Here is a 20,179-nt window from a genome sequence, read left to right as displayed (position 1 = left end):
TTCGATCTTGGATAGGATCATAACATGATCACACAATTTACTGATGTAAACTGAATGGATTCTTAACGTTTTTTCTTAAATTATATGTACGTACTTGTATGTCTAGATATGGATGTGTATGCATATGCCTGTATATATGTATATGTTTGTATGCATATATATATATATGTGTGTGTGTTATCTGTATGTACCAAAATGTTTATATCTATCTATATATCTATCAACTTTCAATCTATCTATCTATCTATCTATCTATTTATATATATATATATAAATATTTATATATATATATATATATATATATATATGTATACATACATACGTTTGTATGTATATGTAATCACTAATATATTATTAACTTGCTTGATTTGTTTGAAATAATATTTTTATTCACGTACGTATGTACATACATATAGCTATATACATGTGTGTGTATGTATAGGTATATGTATGTTTATGTATGGGTATGAATATAAATATATATATATATATATAATTTGTGAGTAAGCATAGAGTAAGTCTAATTGTATAAGAGGATAATTTTCTGGTTAATATAAAGCTCAACCAGTTTCGTTAGAGCTAATATAGGAACACAATATTAATGGAAAATGATGTCGCAAAAACTATATATTACTAAATATAGAATGGGTCATTTATTCAATAAGGTCTCCACATTTAGTTTGTTGTTAGAACGGATTGTTCATGGCAAGGAATTTCGAAGCATATTGCTTCTTATCAGAACAGTAAAGAAGATGCTAGGTAATATAATGGTGATGCGACATCTTGTCTGGGATTCATCAGGAAGAAAATAAATCAATAAAGTCATAGGTGATGTTAAGGGGAGATATATCGAATTGTAAGATAAATGAAGAACGTATTATATAGGGGGTAATGGACAAAGGTGTATAGTTTATCTATCATAGTCTGAAATGTGTGTTATATATGTGTTTAGGCTTGGGGGAGGTATAATGTGGATGGGTGATAATTTTATTTTATTAGTATGTAAGATGCCTATTATCCATGTAGGGACGGTGTATATTTTCAGGAGGAATATTATGATGATGACTTAGGGCGAACGGGTGTATTTTAAGCAGGATTGAACAAAAGTGATTATTGTTATCGTTGGAATCAAAAATGAATACGCCTCGAAATATTCAACCCTCGACAATTATGTCCCTAAAAATGCAACTGGACTGTCCAGAGTGTTTCCGGAACGTCCATAGAAGATGAGTTTTCGTTCTGAATCTTTCTGAATAAAATCGAATTTTGTACAGATAATTTGAACAAGGCTGCCAACTTTTTAGTGCTCGAATCTAAGCTAGATGGAGGAGCTTTTTATATGGTCTCCAATCTAGATCAGACAATTATGATGTATCCCTGAATGTTTGGAGGGAAACATATTAAAATTCAGATTTAATTAGAAATCGCGTTTTCTGTGAGATTATTCATATTCAGTTTCGTGTAACGGATCTAACAAAATCAAGGTAATTTCTCGAAAAGGTCAAACTAGATCTGAGAGAACTAGATAAGTTTTTCGTGACTGATTTTGTTTACTGAGGGTGTGATCTCAATGGCATTGTGGGCTCATGTATTATTTGCAAAATTCCCTAATAATATAAGGCGAGCATTAATGAGTAGAAGTAGCTAACTGCCCCCTTCTCTAAATACTATAATGTGCCACGTGTTCGAAATTACGGAATACATGATCGCTAAAAGTCGAAGAGCCAAGGAATTGTAAAGTATGTACTCTGTGTCTGGATGAGCACTCGGATGCTGTTTGTGGAGGAAGTAAGGGGGTTCCTTGCCCGTGTGAAGCATGTGGATTAAAAAAAAAACACGTTAGTGTAATGTGTCCTAAGTTAAACAAATCCTTTGTGGGTTGATAAACTTATTCTGGACAAGAGAACAGTATTATTCCTGTCCTTAGATTATCGCTGACAGCTCATCGTCGACCTATTTATTTTTTCTGTTTCATTGGTTCTGGGAGTCAACGATCAGTTTTCGCCCAGGAAATTCTATTTAAACTGTGCCCGACTGAAAACCTAAAACCTAAAATGTTGATATGGCTATGAACACGTTAATTGGCAGAGGCCCCTTGAGATTGCAAAATCACAATATGTCTATAAAATTGGGTCATCAAAATCCTTTTTTGCGGCGTTATTTTCCAGGAATTGGAATTTCAAATTCAAAGTTGATCATTTTGATAAAGTTGTTAATAACTAAATTCCAAAAGGATTCCGGCTTTGTCTCGGTTATAAGAATTTAAACGGAACATGTAAATTTACCGTGGCATCAGGATAAACTCCCACAGGTAAAAAGTAACTTTGTGCCCTCCTTGAGGGTAATGGAGAGAGCGGCATATTCCTTAAAAGGGAGGGGAATTTATAATGAGTAACCGCAAGTGTTTGAGGATTATGAGAAATGTGGAATAGTTGAGGAGTTTTTTGTCCCGACTGGGAATTATGAAAATTATATTTGGATTCCGCATAGTTCTGTTATTACGGAGGGACAGGAGTGACGACAAAATTAATTCCGTATTTAACTGCTTCCTGAAACATCGAGAGGGGACACCAATTCATGACGCTCCCTACATGGACATGAACTTAGCTGCTAAATCATTGGTATTATTGCTGGGATTCAGGAAAAACCAATATGTCCTTCTAGGTGATGTAAGGAAAGTATTTTTACAAATTCACCTAAAATTGGAAGAGGATAAAAAAGGGTAACACGTTCTGTGCATACAGGTACAAAACAATTATATTTTGGTTCAATGTTAGCTCCTTCATACAAAACTTAATTTACAAATTCCATGCAGAATATGAGAAATATGAGTCAGCTTCGCATGCAATTTCCAACAATGTTTACGTGGATAATATTGTCACCACCAGTTGTGACAGAGATTTCGCACTTACTATTTATAACAATGTTCATAACTGATTGTTGAAGGCAGGGTTCGATTTGTGATCCTGCAATTCTAACTGTTCTAACATACAAGATAAAATGTTTGAATATGAAATTATTTCTACTCCCTTCAACGCCTTTGAGAAGGTATTAGAGTACCAACATGAGCCTATTCGGGATACGTTCAAACTCTCACCCACTGTAGTGGACCCTGAGGTCAATACCAAACGGGGGATTCTTTCGCAAATAGCGGAAGTATATGCCCCTTTACCTTTACTTTTCCGGGTCAAGATACCGAGGAAGATCATTGTCAGCTTGATCGTAGGATGAGCCAATTCCAAAAGTGCTCCACAACCTGTAGAAAACCCTTGCTGAGGATCTAAATAATTTTGGGAAAATTTGAATCTCCCAGGCGGATATTGTCAGAAATTTTTTGTTGAATTTAGTTGTTTCTGTGACGCGTCGAAAAACACGTACGGATTCACCTTGTATGGGAAACAGGGAGCGATTGTTCCCTGTTGTTCGAAAAGGCCAGAGAGGCTCCAATTAAGAAGTCACTTCCCACTTTGGAATTATTGCCTATGGTTTTGAAGAATCTAATTAAAACTGTCAAGCAATGTTTGAGGAAACTATTGGGCAGAAAAAGTTGGATTAATTTGAATTTCTGACCGCACATTCTGATGGGCAAGGAGCAATAAATAACAAACCCCTCACTTATATTGCTTCTGCCGACAGAAGTTTAAGTATTGTAACCTCAAATTATTTTCTACAAACAGGCTGTCAGCCTCGTTTGGTTATTAATAATTATGATTATGAATTATGTGCTGCCCCCCAAATAGGATGTCCTTGTTACATTCCCTCGAAATGAGGAATACATTTGTCGAAAAATCTAATCGAATCTGCCACAATGATGACCTCCTCACATTAAGAGAAATCGATGCCAAAATTGGGAGCAGTTGTTATCTGTTATAGAGATAGTACTTATTAAGTCTCCCGACAAACCAGAAAATTTTGTAATCTTGGTAAATTAATTAAATTTATTATTGGAAGTGACAATAATGTTCGTTCCTTTGTCGATCTTAAAGACGGGAGCGAATAGGTCTATTTCTTAAAAAATCTTGTGCCCTTGGAAATAAGGCGTACTGATGATATTGTATCGACCGAGATTATTGAGGAATGAGGTCCCTTCTTCTGCCCAACCTGTTTAGTTCCTAGTGATGGAACATCACTCATGGTATGTTACGATTCCTGTGACAGCTGGTACCATGACATTCCCACCATCATGCTTGACTGCGTAGGAGTTAATCAGCAAGATACCTTAGGGGAGTGGATTTGTTCTAATTGTAAGGACGAAGCTCAGCATGGCATCCTACATAGTAGTAATTCGCTAATATCTGGATGCATTAGGATTATTGTAGTTGCAACTAAGAAATTGACAGCAGAGAGTGGCATTCATATTAATATTAAGAAGTTTTATCTGGATTAAAGTTGTAATTATTAAATATCAATTTAAATTTTCAACAAACAAATGCATATAAAAGTGAAGAGGATTAATTGAATTAAAACATATTGAAATTGTCTGTATTGGATTAACCTTCTATTTGTCATTAATTCGACGGTATTATTAATTTGGGTTCCGCATAATTCTGTTATTAGGGAGGAAAAAGTAATAATTATTCATTACTTATGTCCGCGTCATTAGAAAAGTGTTAGAAATTCCATTTAGAGCCGCCATGTTTCTTGTTTAAGCCGGCCACACAGTTCTAGTAGACGCCACATGATTGGTTAGTTTGAATCAGTGAAGTGAATTGCTGTGCGCCCCTTTTTTGTATCATGCTTATATTTTTCAGACATCTCTCGGCAGTGGCTGATTGCTTATATGTATGTGTGTATGCATGTATGTATAGAAAGCTTGTGTACATGATTCCATAGAGGTGTATATGCACACATGTGTGTATGTGTATGAGTATATATGCGGTTGTAGATGTGTACATGCGTGTGTATATGTATGCATGCATGTGTATCCATGCATTTATGTTTTACATATGATTTTTATATATACATGTATCGGAATTCGTGTATTTTGTTTGTATATCGGTTGCATATTGCTACATATGGATATACACTGGATCAAAAAATGAATACACTCCAAATATTTCTCCAAATATTTAAGTATATCTTTTCAGGAGACAACACTGAAACACTATTTATGACACAATGAAAAGTACGTTGTCTGCATCATACATAACATAGTTAATTTATGTTCCCCCCAAAATAACTCAAATATAGCCATTTAAACTCAATCCATTACGAAAAGTTGTCCATATAAAAAATACAACATGCCAACTCTCAATATTTTGTGTGACCACCATGATTATCCGAAACAGCTGTTAGTATCCCGGGCATGGTGTTTACCAAAGCTTCACGTGTAGCCACTGGAATTCTCTACCCCTCTTCAATTAGCAAGTCGCAGAGTCGGCGGGTATTTGAGACTTTTCGCACCGCCACCTTTTGTTCATATATATTTTATTGCGTTCAAGTATGGAGATATGCTTAGCCAGTCCATCATCTGTCCCCTCAGACTTTTCAGTAAAACAGTGATTATCTTGGAGGTGTGTTTTGGGTAATTGTTATGCTGGAACACTGCACTGCGACCCAGTTTCTGAAAGAAGGGTATCATGTTCTGCTGCAATATTTGACAGTACATTCTGTAGTTCGTGTTTCCCTCGATGAAATGTAACTCTCCAATACCGGTAGCATTAGTGCAGTCTCTAGATCATGACATTCCCACCACCATGCTTGACTGTAGGCATGACACGCTGATCTCTGTAGTCTTCACCTGGCCGTTACCACGCGTGCTTAAGGCCATCAGAAACAAACAAATTTCGTCTCATCAGACAATCGGTCATGGTTTCAGATATCTATCGGCCTTGTTGACATATCTTCAGCAAACTGTCTTCTGGTTTTATTTCGTGCAGAAGAGGTTCTATCCTGGCGTGACAGCCATGCACACAAACATCTGTAAATAAATAAAGCAATGATTGTAATGATGCGTAGGAATTTCCTGGCCGATTTCCCAAAGAGAAGAAGTATATTCATTGTCAAATACTTAGTGTTGGCTTGGATATGTAATCGAGGATGGTTAACTGTTTATAGCCAGGAGTAGGAATTTTAAATAGCTGGCAGGTATGATTTATGCACTGAAATGGCTACAGATAATAGTCCTGGTTTGAAGGAGAATTTATCGGCATAGTTTAGAATTTTTCCATAATTACATTTTCTTTTGTGCCTGCATCTGTAAATAATTTCTGATTTATAGATTAGAATGTTTGCTTTTTTGTGCTGTAATAATAATTACGGCCTCGGCGTTGAAGAGGAGGCAGTATTGTTAAGATGGAATGTACTATCTAGACTTACTTTGTATTTTCCAATCTGTTTTGTTTGTTTTTTCTCTTAGGTTTCTTACTAGGTTAGGAAGGTACTTTTTCTTTAGGCGTATCGCTAGATGAATATTTTAAGTAGTTTTTTGGTTCTAGCTTTTAGCGGAAAGGAGTATGATCCTATGTATATGTGTATTTTTTGTTGTTTGTCGCATATTACGGGGTCTAATATGAATGTTAGAAATTAATCAAACGCGCAGAGGATGATACACGAAGTGATTTTTATTCTTGCTAGATGGAGGATATTTTATTCGGTAATGTTGCCATGTTTGTCTTTTAGTATCATGGTGGGTTGTTCTAGTCATGAGGGTTTACAGGCCATGAGGGTGTCTGTTGTGGTAAAGTGCAGTTCTTTCACTGTAAATTACTAGATAACGTTAGAATGTACACAATTCTCCAATGGGAAGTTCTCGCAGGCATTGAAGTTGCATTAAGGACAGGTTAGGTTTGAGGTGTTGTCTATATTTTGCTGTGCAGATTCAATTTTTTATTGTTTGTATTCATAATTTCGCTCACTTTGTTAATCATAACAGAGAAGGATATTTGGATCGGATTTTTATATTGGATAGTGCGGATGTTAAAAAGAGTTTCTATTATTTTGAATAATTATTTAATGATATCAGTTTTACTTTACTCTTATTGTTTTACTTTCCTTTAATTTGGGAGTGATTTTTCTTTTTAGACGTTATTGTTTGAATGTTTATTTGGCTTGTGTTAATTTAAATGTGGTGTCGTGTTTTTGTCGATACTTATCTTTGGTTATGCTGGGGGTTATTATGTGTATTTTATCTCTCAATGCGCAATTCCTCTGTTAATAATGTAGCTATTGCTAAACGGCGCCTCATATTATTATGTTACATAGTCTCTTCCCTACACATTCTGATGATCAGCATTAGGCGTTGAAGTAACATGGCTAAAATAATTTTATTCATACTAGACCCTTAATTGATGTACAATCCTTATTGAATAAACTAATAAATCTATATTCCATATATATATTTTGTATTGTCGTTTTCACATTTTATATATAACTCCCTTTTTCTCTCTTACCCTCTCTCTCTCTATACATATATATATATATGTATATATATATGTATGTGTGTATATATGTCATATAAATATCCGTATATATACATTATGTAAATTATGTATAAAAGTACATTTAGAAAAATATATATAGGTATATATATATATACATAACGTTAATAAATCAGTTGATATAATTAATTTATTAGCATGCAATTTAATAAATATTGTTTTTCTATTAGAGGTTAGTTATTTTATATATAATGTGTATTTATATTTTAAAGAGTAATAATACAACACACAATTTTTTTACATTGGTTCGAATTGTCAATAAATTTTTCATTAGAGGGAACTGCTTCTATTCGTTATTTTTTATATGATCGTGCATTTTTATACACATTAATATGCAGATACGCACATATCTCACCACAAGGAACATCTTAGATTGATATAAACTGTTTCCACAGTGGATACATATTTATAATCACAATATTTAATTAGAAGTGAGTAAAATATATAATAAAATGTATGCGTGTGAATATTCGAATCGACAGCATCCTTACCATATGCGAGTATGCATTATATGTCTTTTTCACTAGAAATATTATTATTAACTTTGTAATGGTAAGGCAAGGAAACAATTTATATCAAACTACGTTAGAAAGAAATCAAATCATGTGAAAACATATCCGCCCAATGTAAAACAGATTAAATATTATTTATATGCACACTTCCTTAAGAACGAAATGTAATGTTAATCAAAATACACACTACATAGATCAAATTGGGATTGAGCAATAATATACCATTAATCACCATCTAAATAAAACCACAGCTCTTAAAACTGAGGCAGACAGTCTCACGATGACAAACAGTTTGAAATAACACTTCCCATCACATCACACATTGTGTTGCAAGGCCGGTTCTCTAAATGTTCTTTGCAATGCAAATACACAGACAAAAAGCAGTGGAAATCTGAATCTCGAAAGATATAGTACAATAGAATTAATGAGGTTATTGAAAACTCAGGATTTGTTTACGAATAGAGATGGAAATCTTGGATTGTGCTGAAATAAAAAAAATCGATACGGAAAAGGCGTAGATCAACGTAGAAAGACACATTTTAACACCTCACTAACAGTTACATTTATTTTAAGATGTGCAAGACTGATATTGGAAGAAATGCGTATGCCAATAGACCCTGCTAATGATTTTTTAACGATGAATATATACTGTAACCTCGAAATAAGTGACGAAAATTTGATAATATATATAAATAAAAGGGATTCTGTGTAAACGTATTGATCCGAAATTGAGATGGAAAGCTATAAAGTCCGTGTCGTTATCAACTCTGCCACTGTAACACGATACACAATTAAAGAGATATGCTCATATTTCCCTAACAAAGAATTATGGGTTAGACGAAGAAAATAACAGAAACATTAATAAGACTTGGAATTTCTGATTATTCCAAATAAATACCAATCTCAAGCCCAGCATTGAACGAAGTGCATTTATTTCTGAAAAGTAAATTTGTATTTAGAGCTTTTTTCAATGTGGCTATATTAAAAGAAAATATATTTAAAAACTATATTCGTATTGGCTTCAATAAATTTCTTACCTCTTTTTAGAATGGGCACTTTTATATATAGTGCAGTCATGAAACTCTTGTTCACTTCGAATTAATCTCCTCAGGCTGCAACACCGTTTCAAGTTCCAGACGGCCCCAGGAAAGTCTTCTTGTATCAGCATGTGAATGACCTTAGTCACAGCCCCTTGCATCTCAGAAATGTTTCATAACCACAGTCTCTAAGGTTTTATAAAACTTAGGTAATAAGCAAACGTCACTAAGAGCAAGCTCTGGACTGCGATATCAAAATTGATCAACTCGACCATCTGCTTTCTCTAGTGCCAACGTTTATCTAACTGGTCTGCTTTGAGCACAACTGGAAAGAACTTCGCGCGAATCATCTTCATCTTCAGATCCTCGAGATGTGCTGTGTGTGTACAGTCCTAGCGCTGACATCAATGTGAGCACGTTTTATTCTATAGGCATCAGCCGGCGCTTATCTTTGAAATGCTTTATTTGTCCCCTTAACTCTGGTTTTCAGACTTCATTTTTCCTCCCAAACTCTTCAACATCAATCACAGATCCCCTGCCTTCTTTGAATATCTTATCCAACTCAAAAACGATTAACCGATTCATAAAAGGTTGTCCAAAAGCTGTGTGAAGAATTTCATCGATTTGGTTTTGCATACTTTCCAAGTTTAAAAGATAATTTTATTGCATATCCTTCTTGTGAAGCGTCCGCACGCCTACATTGCATTTTAGAAATCAACCACTTTAACAATGATGCTTTACTAGCATGTACTTATATTCCTATATGTCTGTATATGTCTATTGTAACATGGAATAAAAAAACACAGGTCAGTCATCTGATACGATGTATATCAATAGCACACTAAATTTTCCAGAGTCTGCATCCACTTTAAATTCCTGTACACTAAAAATCTGGAAGGTTATGGAAGGCAGCACATATTTTATTCTTTGTTTAATCATGCAAAGCAGCGATCATCTAGAAAACGTTAGAAAATCACAGCTGACTTTCTCTATTTACTTGTGACTTCAATATATCAACTCGTATTATTTGCGTAATTTGAACTATTGTTCTGCCGTCAGCGTAAAGTGTGGATGTGTGTGCTATTAAACATGACGTGGCATGTTAGGTCCCAAAAGAAAACAGTCGAATAGTTCGGCTTTTTATACGAAATCATAGTTGTTTTTTAACATTTATTAAAAACCGTTAAAAGTGTCAAAAAAGGAAAAGAGAGAAACACAACTATACATTACAGAAAGTGGCTCTTATTCAATAGTATTTAAAAAAAAAGTAATTAACAAATGTCAAGTATTATTATGCTGTAGCACTAAAGCAAAATATAGTAGCTTATGTTTTATTCACTTAAAGCAATATTCGTTTATAATTTAGATTTCTAATATGTGTGAATTATAATTTAAGAGTAGGAATTCAGATGAATTACATGCATATTCAAGGAAAAACGATCAAACTTTATGAAGTTAAAATGCAATCGTCTTTAATTTGTGGAAACTATTGCCGTAAAAAGCGGTAAGTTCCGAACTAAGGCTGTTTATGCGTCCAATATCGCTAGGGAGATGGTTTCCTTTTTTTCAGCAGGTGGAGGTGTTCCTAATGGCGGGTCCGGAGCGGGTAGTGTTAATGGGGGGGCGGGAATACCATGCTGGACCTCAAGATAGATAATGTCGGGGGGATAGAGGGCATAATAGCAGCCTGTCTGGCCTAATGTCTCGTGCGATAGTGTCACCAGATTCAGCCTAGATCACCCGGGGAAGGAGATGTGGAGGTGATAAAATAGTGTGGCCTCATGTTCAAGTATCTACTTTAATAGGCTGTTAGTTAGAAGAGGCAACATAGATTTCTTATCTTGTCCCACCTTCCACTAGCGAGGTCTTTCGGACCATAAATAGCAATGGCCCGTGTAAGAGTAGGTAATAGAACTAGGTTGGTTGGGTACTGTAAGTTGTACGCCTCTTTACTAAAGACGAAGGACTTCCGGGAATATCTGACAACACTAAATAAGCGGGAGTTAGTTGGGACGGTTACCGGGAGTAACTGGTGGGTTAAACTTATGGTAATTATTAGGCGTTTTTGCGTCCAATATAGCCAAAACCTTCTTTAAGTAGAGCCCGGATGAAAACGCACTTCAGACATTTCGTCCGCGGTCTTGCAAACCGACTGGAGGTTGTTATTGGCGACTTGGTCGAACCGGATCAGAAGTGTGCTGTGAAGAGGAGATCGAATCAAAACAACTTGCACTTAGTGCGCAATATCATAGAGGGGTTAGAAGACGACACACGAGCAGCGCTGATCAATGTATATCAGTCCAAAGCGTTCGATATGGTAGACCATGTTTTCTTGAAATCTGTTATGGAGACCGCCAGCTTTGGTCCGGACATCCGTAAGTGGATCCTGTTCTGTAAGCTAATCCTGCAATAGCGGTACAAGTACATGGTAGGTATACGAGGTCCTTTGGGGTCTCTCGGTGTGTGCTCCAGGGTTGGTCGCTGTCGTCTCTGTTGTATGTTCTGCCGTTGAAGCCCTTCCTTCGAAAGTTAAACGACGAAGCGGCTAGACCAGTCCTGCGCAGCACAGCTCAACCTGGCGGCAAATTTGCGAGGGTGTCCGCATACACTGACGTTGTAACCATTTTTGTTGCACGAAGGATCGATATTAAAGTGGTGATGGAGGCCCTCGCGTAGTATAAGGAGTCATAGGGCTGCAAGTCCGTTGGACTGCGGTTGGGCACCTAGACCGGGGAAAACTCTCTTCCAGATGAGTTCGGCTAGACGGATGACCAGGTTAAGATTTTCGGTGTGTGGTTCGGGTCTGGATTCCAGCTGGATAATACTTCTTCGGAAGTACAGACGAAGGTCGAGTCGGTAGTAAGGACTTGGATTCGCAGGGAGTAGTCCCTGAAGGGTCGTGCGGAGGTGTGCATAACTTACGTCTTTCCGCTGATCCTTTACCGCTTGCCAATACTTCCCCTGCCTGCGGACCGCTTTAAGGCTTTAGAGTAGCTCTTTTTCAAACGTCTTTCGGAAGGGGGAAGTCCGTTTGTCCGTAGACAGGTCTGTACACAGAAACTGTGCGATGAAGGCTTCGAAATTCCGGACTTATTAAGTCATAAGTACGCGGAAAGATTGGCGTTCCTGAGTCAGACACTGCTTGCTGGATTCCAGATGTGGAACGAGGTTTCCCACAACTCATATTCGGCCCTACCGCTGAAGGTCGAAAAATACCGGTTGGGGAATCGTGGTTCCTCTCCGAATGCCGAGCTCCCGTAGGGCATTACTGGGGTCCAGTAACCTAGCACGGCCTAGAAAGAGACTATATCGGATTAAGTGGTGGGGGCCGCAAAAGATTCGCTGGTTGAGCGGCTGCATATGTCGAGGGAGGAGGTTCTCTCTCAGGAGAATTGAGCACCAGACAAAAGCTTTTGAAATAATAAAGAGTTTTCGATAGCATTAAGGCTTCTGCGGAATGTGCTGCCACGTTTTTTTGGTGCTTGTCAGTGACTGCAAGAGGGATGAATACGTTGCCTTTTGCCTGCGCTGCGAGGAGGATGAGGATGAAACAAAGGATCACACCGTTTTTCTGTGCAGCGGAGTCTGGAGGCTCTGGGAGTACGTCAGAGGTGTAACGGCTTGCATGGACCCCAAGCGGTTGGTTTCACTTGATTTGGCGTACGTCGTCGACAACATGGACCCGCTGTTTATTGGGGAGAAACGGTTGGTGTTTCGCGCGATCCTAGCTGTAGCTAGGTTAGTGACGTGGGTTACACGTCTTAACATTGTGGGGTTTCGGATCGGGACCTGGTCGTCTACTTTAAGCATCCGCGTTAAGGTCAGATGCGATTGGGAAAGATTACATCGCTAAGATTTGATAGGAGATTGGTGCACAACAATAGCCTTGCATCCGACGAGGCGCTAGGTTCGAGTTTGTTTCTCCAACCTAGTTGTATTAGTTAGGTGGTTTAAGGTTCTACGGAACCCAGCCCCGAGCATAGTTTTTTAAAGTAGGGTTAGTTAGGTTGTAACCATTTCGAATAGAAATTACTGCCTTACGTGCTAGACTAGGGCAAGTATGATCGTCGACCTGTCCCCGATTTTATTTTTCATCGGCCCTAGAAGAGCTTCGAAAGATGTCCAGTCCACCCTTTGTTTTGTCCCCGGTCTATTGCCCGTATACGCACGTGTATCTTGGAAGTCACTGTCCATTCCCTATATCGCCCATCCCTATCGAATGTGTGTTGGAAATATGGTCCATAAAAATACTTTAGCTCGCCCCTTCCCATCATCTCATTCATCATATATAATATATAATAAAAAAAAATCCTTTTTGCATACAAATATATATATATGTATATATATATATATATATATATATATATATATATATATATATATATATATATATATATATATTTGTTTGTTTACATGTAAATATCCTTTTTTCCAGATTCTATATGAAGCCGACTAATATGCTGGGGAGATTTAAAATATATACTCTCCATAGTAAGAATGAGATATTATGGTGAGAGTGTCTTAGTGTAGCGATTCTAATAAATCTTTTGCAAATATTAGGTTATAGTTTAGCATGACCCTTGACGCCCACTTTCCCGTAATGACCTTATGTCTAAGTGCTTTGGACCTCAAATGAGGCTCTGGCAGTAGGTAATTCCAGGGCCGGGGCCAAACACTAAATAACTAAACCTTTGTTTGTCAATGTCGGCTGCGTAGTCATATTAATTGCTTTATTACTCCTCCCCTAATACTAATAGCGGGGGTCCGCTTGTCCTTACTTCTCCAAAGAAAACAATTATTAAAAACTGCCCCGCACTAAAAATATTCACTGCGGATAAGCCATTTCTTTCATCATCATAACTCTCTTGGGATTACCTCATTAAGCGGCCACATGCCAATCAAACCTCTTCCAAGCCGTTCTTTCGATAAATCAATGTCAAACATCACGCGACTGCACTTCCTCGCATATGCCAATTTAACTTTATACACGGTAAATTAAGAAGTTCATCACTTCCTCTCCCCTCGTAATGGTTAGGTATCTAGTCTTTTTTCCCTTTCCATATTCGCGTCAAGGCTTCGGGGTTCGAGCCTACCTAACTACTGACACTTTTTTTCCTTTACACCTACAAACACCCAGACATTATATAATATATATATATATATATACATATATATATATATATATATATAAATATATATACATATATATATATATATATATATATATATATATATATATATATATATATATATGGATTAAATAAAATAAATTAATTATATTATGTCTCGGCAGCCGTGTCAAACTCATAACTTATTTTTCTTTTATGAATATTATTGAAAATGTTCCCCTTTTCCTTCTTGTACATATTTGTGAATTATTCCATAGATTTCGGCCTTTTGGATTATTTTGGACCATCTTCCAAGTATGTAATGTTCTTGGATAATTTACCCTTCACCAGACTATCCATTCACGTGTAATCACCATTTTTTTCAGCATATTCCCTCTGCTTCACTTTTGGTTATCAAGTAAGATCTTTTACTTACTTACAGTTTCATAAAATACTTTTGTATGCAAAATCCGATCGCGCATTTTACTAATTCCTTTCCTCTGATGAGAAGAAACGTATTCGTTCGAAACTCCGAGGATTAAGGACTATTCACTTATCAAGTGTTTCCTTTTCAGGTTAAATATGTTTTTAACTCTTTTTCCAAGTGTTTAACATGTTTACTACTTGCTCTTATATATATATATATATATATATATATATATATATATATATATATATATATATATATATGCATATATATGTATATATATAGACACATATGCATATAGAAAATGCTATAGGCGAAAGAGATTTACCTTGTATTTTTATTATATATATATATATATATACATATATATATATATATATATATATATATATATATATATATATATATATATATATATGAGATGCGATGATGATCTATCAATTAACCGGAAGCCGCTTTACTATTTACCGGTGATAAAGTGGAAATACTACATAGCATATCATGAACTTCTTAAGAATTTATTCACATAAATTTTCGCGCACACACGGGAAACGACGCTGTTCTTCGTCTCAGACTTATTAATATTGACACGCTACCGGAGACCATAATCTTCATCGTCGTCTTTGCAGTTTGGTTATGTAAAGCCTACCTTGGGTGTTATCGTTATGTTGTTTAGAACAAGTCTTATCTGTTTTAAACTAAAATAGATTATAAACTTCAAGGTTATGTGCCAAGTTTAGAATTTACTTCGATGGAGCGAAATCGAAATCTGAATTTTTATCTGGCAAAATCTTTTGTTTTCTTTTTTAATTAAAAACTACAAATACCATCAGTAAAAAATATATACAAATTTAAACCGTTCAGAATTTATTAGACGGACCGCAATGGTTTCTGTTAATTTGATAGAGTGCTTTCATTAATGAAGTTTATCTCTGATTATGCCAGAAGTATTTCATATTGTCACCAATCATTAATAATATGAAAAAGCAATTACTTGTCGAAATAAGAATCAGTAAGTATAGGTGTATATACAGAACTAAAACATACGGCAGCCTAGACGGAAACCTGTTATACAGTAAGGGCGAAATAAGAGCAAAATCATTTAGAATGATTTCGGAAATAATGTGAAAGCCTACTAATTTCCATGATGTTGAAAGAATTGTCAAACGTCTTTAACCGTTTACATCCGCAATAAATAAAAACGAAACATCTATGAGCCATTATATTTTTTGCAGAACGATGAATACAATATAGAAAACCGAAATTTCGCACACTACTTTCATTTTAATTAAATCTATACCGGAAACTGCTGAAACAGCTCGCGATACAAACACCCACTTTTCTCCTCGAAACGACACCTCAACGTAGATCACAATAGTGGTTTCGATAATTTGTGGTGGCGACGTGATTCTTTAAGATAGTGAGCCTCGTGGTTGGCCATCAGATGTTGACAACGATAATTAAGAGCCTTAATCGAATCCAATCAACGTAACACTTTTCGAAAACACACCTCACGATTAGACGTAACAGATACGAAGCTTCCAACCACCAGAGAGAGATTGGAAAAAAACACCTCATAAACGGGGGCCTCACTCACTTAAAGACAACACAAAAAAAACACCCTTATAAATGGCCATCTTCCTTTCTTCTACGTAACGAGATCAGTTCGATATTAGATTGGGTTGTTACTTGCGATGAAAAGTGGAGTTATGTCGAAAACCAGCGACGCTCAGATCAGTGGTTAGACGCAGACGACGCTCCACGACATTTCCTGATACCGGCCATTCACAGAAATACTGACATCTTTGTAGTCTGCGACCTGTCTGATATATTATATTATTTTGAATGCAGGCAGGGCGATAACGGCGCTTAAGTACTGTCAAAAATTGAATAAAAGAAATTCGAATGCAACAAGGTTTGATTTTTCTTTTCTACAATACCCCACCACACAGCGCAAAATCGACGCCACAAAGGTTGAACGAATTTGACTACGAGCCCCTTCTTCAGGAAGATTGAAACGTAGACATGATCTTATGAAAGAGATCTAGAAGTCAAGATCTACGTTGAAAATTTAAGTTATGGGTTTACTTTTGAAAATGTATTTTTGAAAATTTTCATGGGAGGATATAGTAATATGTGGAAGAGTTCGGCTGACTGGTTTGAGCAGTGCAGAGAGAGAATTTAAGGCGAAAGAAAGACGAAGATTTATTTTTCCAGACAATAACATGGTGAAGCCGTGACAGTATCCACTAATACAACATCGCGAAGTTCCACTAGAAAATACTGCAGGATCCAGAATCTATTCACCAACTCGCAATACATCAGCCTCAGTCCTTTTAATCTGCTTATAAGACGACCTCTTTAAAAGTTTATCCTAATTTTAGGTCCCGGGATATTATGTGGATGAGGCCATCCCAGTTAAATCGTTTACTTCTAGTACCCATTTTGTGACATGACTACCACGATAAAGATTAGAAAGAGAAAACTTCCGACATTTCAAGCGACTGCTAATGCAAAGAACCTGTCGAACTAGTGCACAAATTTTCTCTTCTCTCGTCGGAAATATCACTCATTTAAGAAAAGTGTTACGAGGAATATCGATAACGTATTTGCAATGCGTTATCTATTCCCCATTAAAAACAAAACCCCAAAACAAAAATAACCAATGAATTATTGAACTTAATACAAGTACAGTTAAGCTTTTTTTAAAGAACAAGGATGCATTCCACTCTCACTAGATAAAAGAAAGGAATGTTTTTATGCATTTAGCCAAAATATACTTGCACGTTTGTGTGTATATTCTCAAAGCTGTCTACTGGATAATAAATCGTGCTATTCCCGGCTCAGTTTGCGTGAAAGTGTATACCATTTGGCAAACAATTGCGACACATCGTAGCGCTTTTGTTATTTAAATTTTCAATTAGTCATACAGCACAACTTCTACTGTTTTTGTAAACAGCATGGAGAAACACACCTTTCGTTGCAGATAGCATTTTACTTGAGGATATGAGTAAACGAATACAGACAACACGAACTGTCGAAATAAAGGCTAACAATTACAACGGGATGTTGATGGGATATTTTGATGTATACATGTACTAATAAGAATTAAATGAAAGTATACAAGTCAATCGTTAATGTTCTTGTCAGGTATCCATTGATTTTAACGCATTACAAACAGGGTGAGTTTTAATTTCTTATATGATACGCTCGTGCTCTCAATGAGTGTCTATGTTACACTAATTGCAATTGTTCGGTGCTTCATATTCTGCCGACACTCTAAAGGCAGCATATAAAGGTATGTGTGTAATTATTGATGATAACCAAAAGAAAACACTCATATATTTTAAATCTTCATTTAGATACAAACTATTGTATTATTACACAGAGACTTTTATCATAAAGTCACAATGTTTATTAAATGAAAATGCTTATTTTAATATAATACTGAAGTGCATATTGATTATTACATTTGGATAATATGCATAATGTTTGTCACTAAATTCATCACATTTTCTGTATCGTCTACTCAGAAATCTGGAAAAAAATCTGGTCATTAATTTCACATAATGTATGTAATATCATATGGCATAGCATTTAATTAACATTTCTTAATCTTGAACTAACTATATATTTTATTAATTGAATGCACATTTGACGATTTATTTCGGAAATTTTAAAAGCTAATATGGTTTTATAAGCAGTGCTTTTATATTGATAATTCCATTGGCATTTAGCGAAAATCAATTACTAGCTAGTACGTGAAATCTTGTACATTGTTGGGGCTATGCAAATGTGTACAATGCAGCAGAACCTTAATCAGGGAACGCATATAAAGACTGCGATAATAATTTAAACCAACTTATTTAAATGTTTAGAGTCGTAAAATGAACAATTGAGAGCAAATATAAAATGTTAACAGCAGATTATAATAGTTTTATTTTTTGCTTTAAAGCTTCTGTTTGTCGTTTCAGCTGAATTCCATCTTAAATTCATTAAAATTCCGAAAATGTGGCATTGTCATACTACAGGTAATTTCTTATTTTTAGGAAATATTTGATTTATAATAATGGTATATTTAATCGAAAATACCTATAAAGAAGCACTTTCAGCGATTAAAATTCACATACTATTGCTTTACCTTGTGAAGAATACTCTCAAGTTAAAATTGCCAGGAAGATGGGCTGTTCAAGGAAGAGATGTCACACAACGATTAAAAGGCAAAAGGAAACAAAGTCTTTAAAATCGGAAAAGAGAAAGGCCACAAAATCTACACCGCAGGGAAAAGAGATATCTGAAAACAAACCATTCCTTGCAGAAATGAAGAAAAAACTCTTCAGAGCTTGCTGCTTAACATAAAGAAGATGGGAACAAAATATATCAGCTCGAACAATGAAAACAAATGGGAGCAGTGGGATTAAAATGGTGAGTAAAAAAGAAGCCAGACTATTTTCAGGGCAACTAGAAAAAAACTAGAATGGTAAAATAAAGACGAACATTACACACCTGATAATTGGGCTACGATTGTTTGAACTGCCAAAGGTAAATTTAAGTAAGTAAACAACTTCTATTCCCTAAATTTGAAAAAAAAGAGTGCCATGTTTAGGCAACTATCAAATTTTGAGTAAAAAGCGTAATTGTATTGTGCTACCTAGTATATTTATATACTGGAATGCGGTACACATATGAGGGCACACTAGACTATACAATTTAAACTAATATGCTGGACTAGGTTTGCTAAACCACTCTTATAAAATATTCATAATAACACGGCGGGTGATTTAATCCTTAAATAAGAGGGTGCCTCCGGATTATTTAATCTTCAAATAAAATATTGCGCAATTTTTTTTATGATTTATGTACATGTATTTGTTGCAGACTATTATTCTCATCTTTATTAGTTGTTGTTTTACGACGTTTCGGCCAACTATTCCCCTGGCCTTCGTAAGGTGGTAATCGCGACACATAGGAACTTCGAATCTCCTAACTGCATTCTCAGCAATCAGTGACATCCGTAGTGTTTGTCGTCTCACCACGTTTTTGGCCAAGTAAGTCTCTTGCTGACTTTGTGTAGGATTGAAACCGCTATCTTCAGACAATCATCATCTGGAACCGTAGAGATTCATCGTCTCTATCAGCTGCGTCACGGGCCCCTAGAGGCGACCAAGGTTGGATTTTTTTATCTTATACATCCACGTGTATTCATTATCCAATCTTCCATGGTCGGGGGCGTACCGAATAGTATATAAATTTTTATTGGAATTCATTATTGAGGTGGTTATTATTTATATTAATTTATTTGTTGCAGAATAGTATACTCATCTTTATTAGATGTTGTTTCACGACGTTTCGGCCAACTATTCCTCTGGTCTTCGTCAGGTGGTATCAAAAACGAATTAGAGGCTAAACCTCATGAAAGTGGCAGAAACTACCTACATACAACCGCAAGAATTTCATCAATAATATGCAAAGATGGATAGATGCCGTGATAAAGGTAAGAAGAGAACATAAAAATACTAATTTTTCTTAGAATAGATTTTCTAATATTTACCCCACTATACTTAGCATTTAAATATAGTGTTTTAAATTATAACTTCGATTTTTCATTGGTGCTACATAATTTTGTCCAATGTTGTATATTCTGTAATGTTTCCCC

Source organism: Euprymna scolopes, chromosome 4 (genome assembly GCF_053919585.1).
Source record: "Euprymna scolopes isolate OS-2025 chromosome 4, ASM5391958v1, whole genome shotgun sequence".
Lineage (NCBI taxonomy): Eukaryota > Metazoa > Mollusca > Cephalopoda > Sepiida > Sepiolidae > Euprymna > Euprymna scolopes.
Note: the sequence above shows the minus strand (reverse complement) of the source record.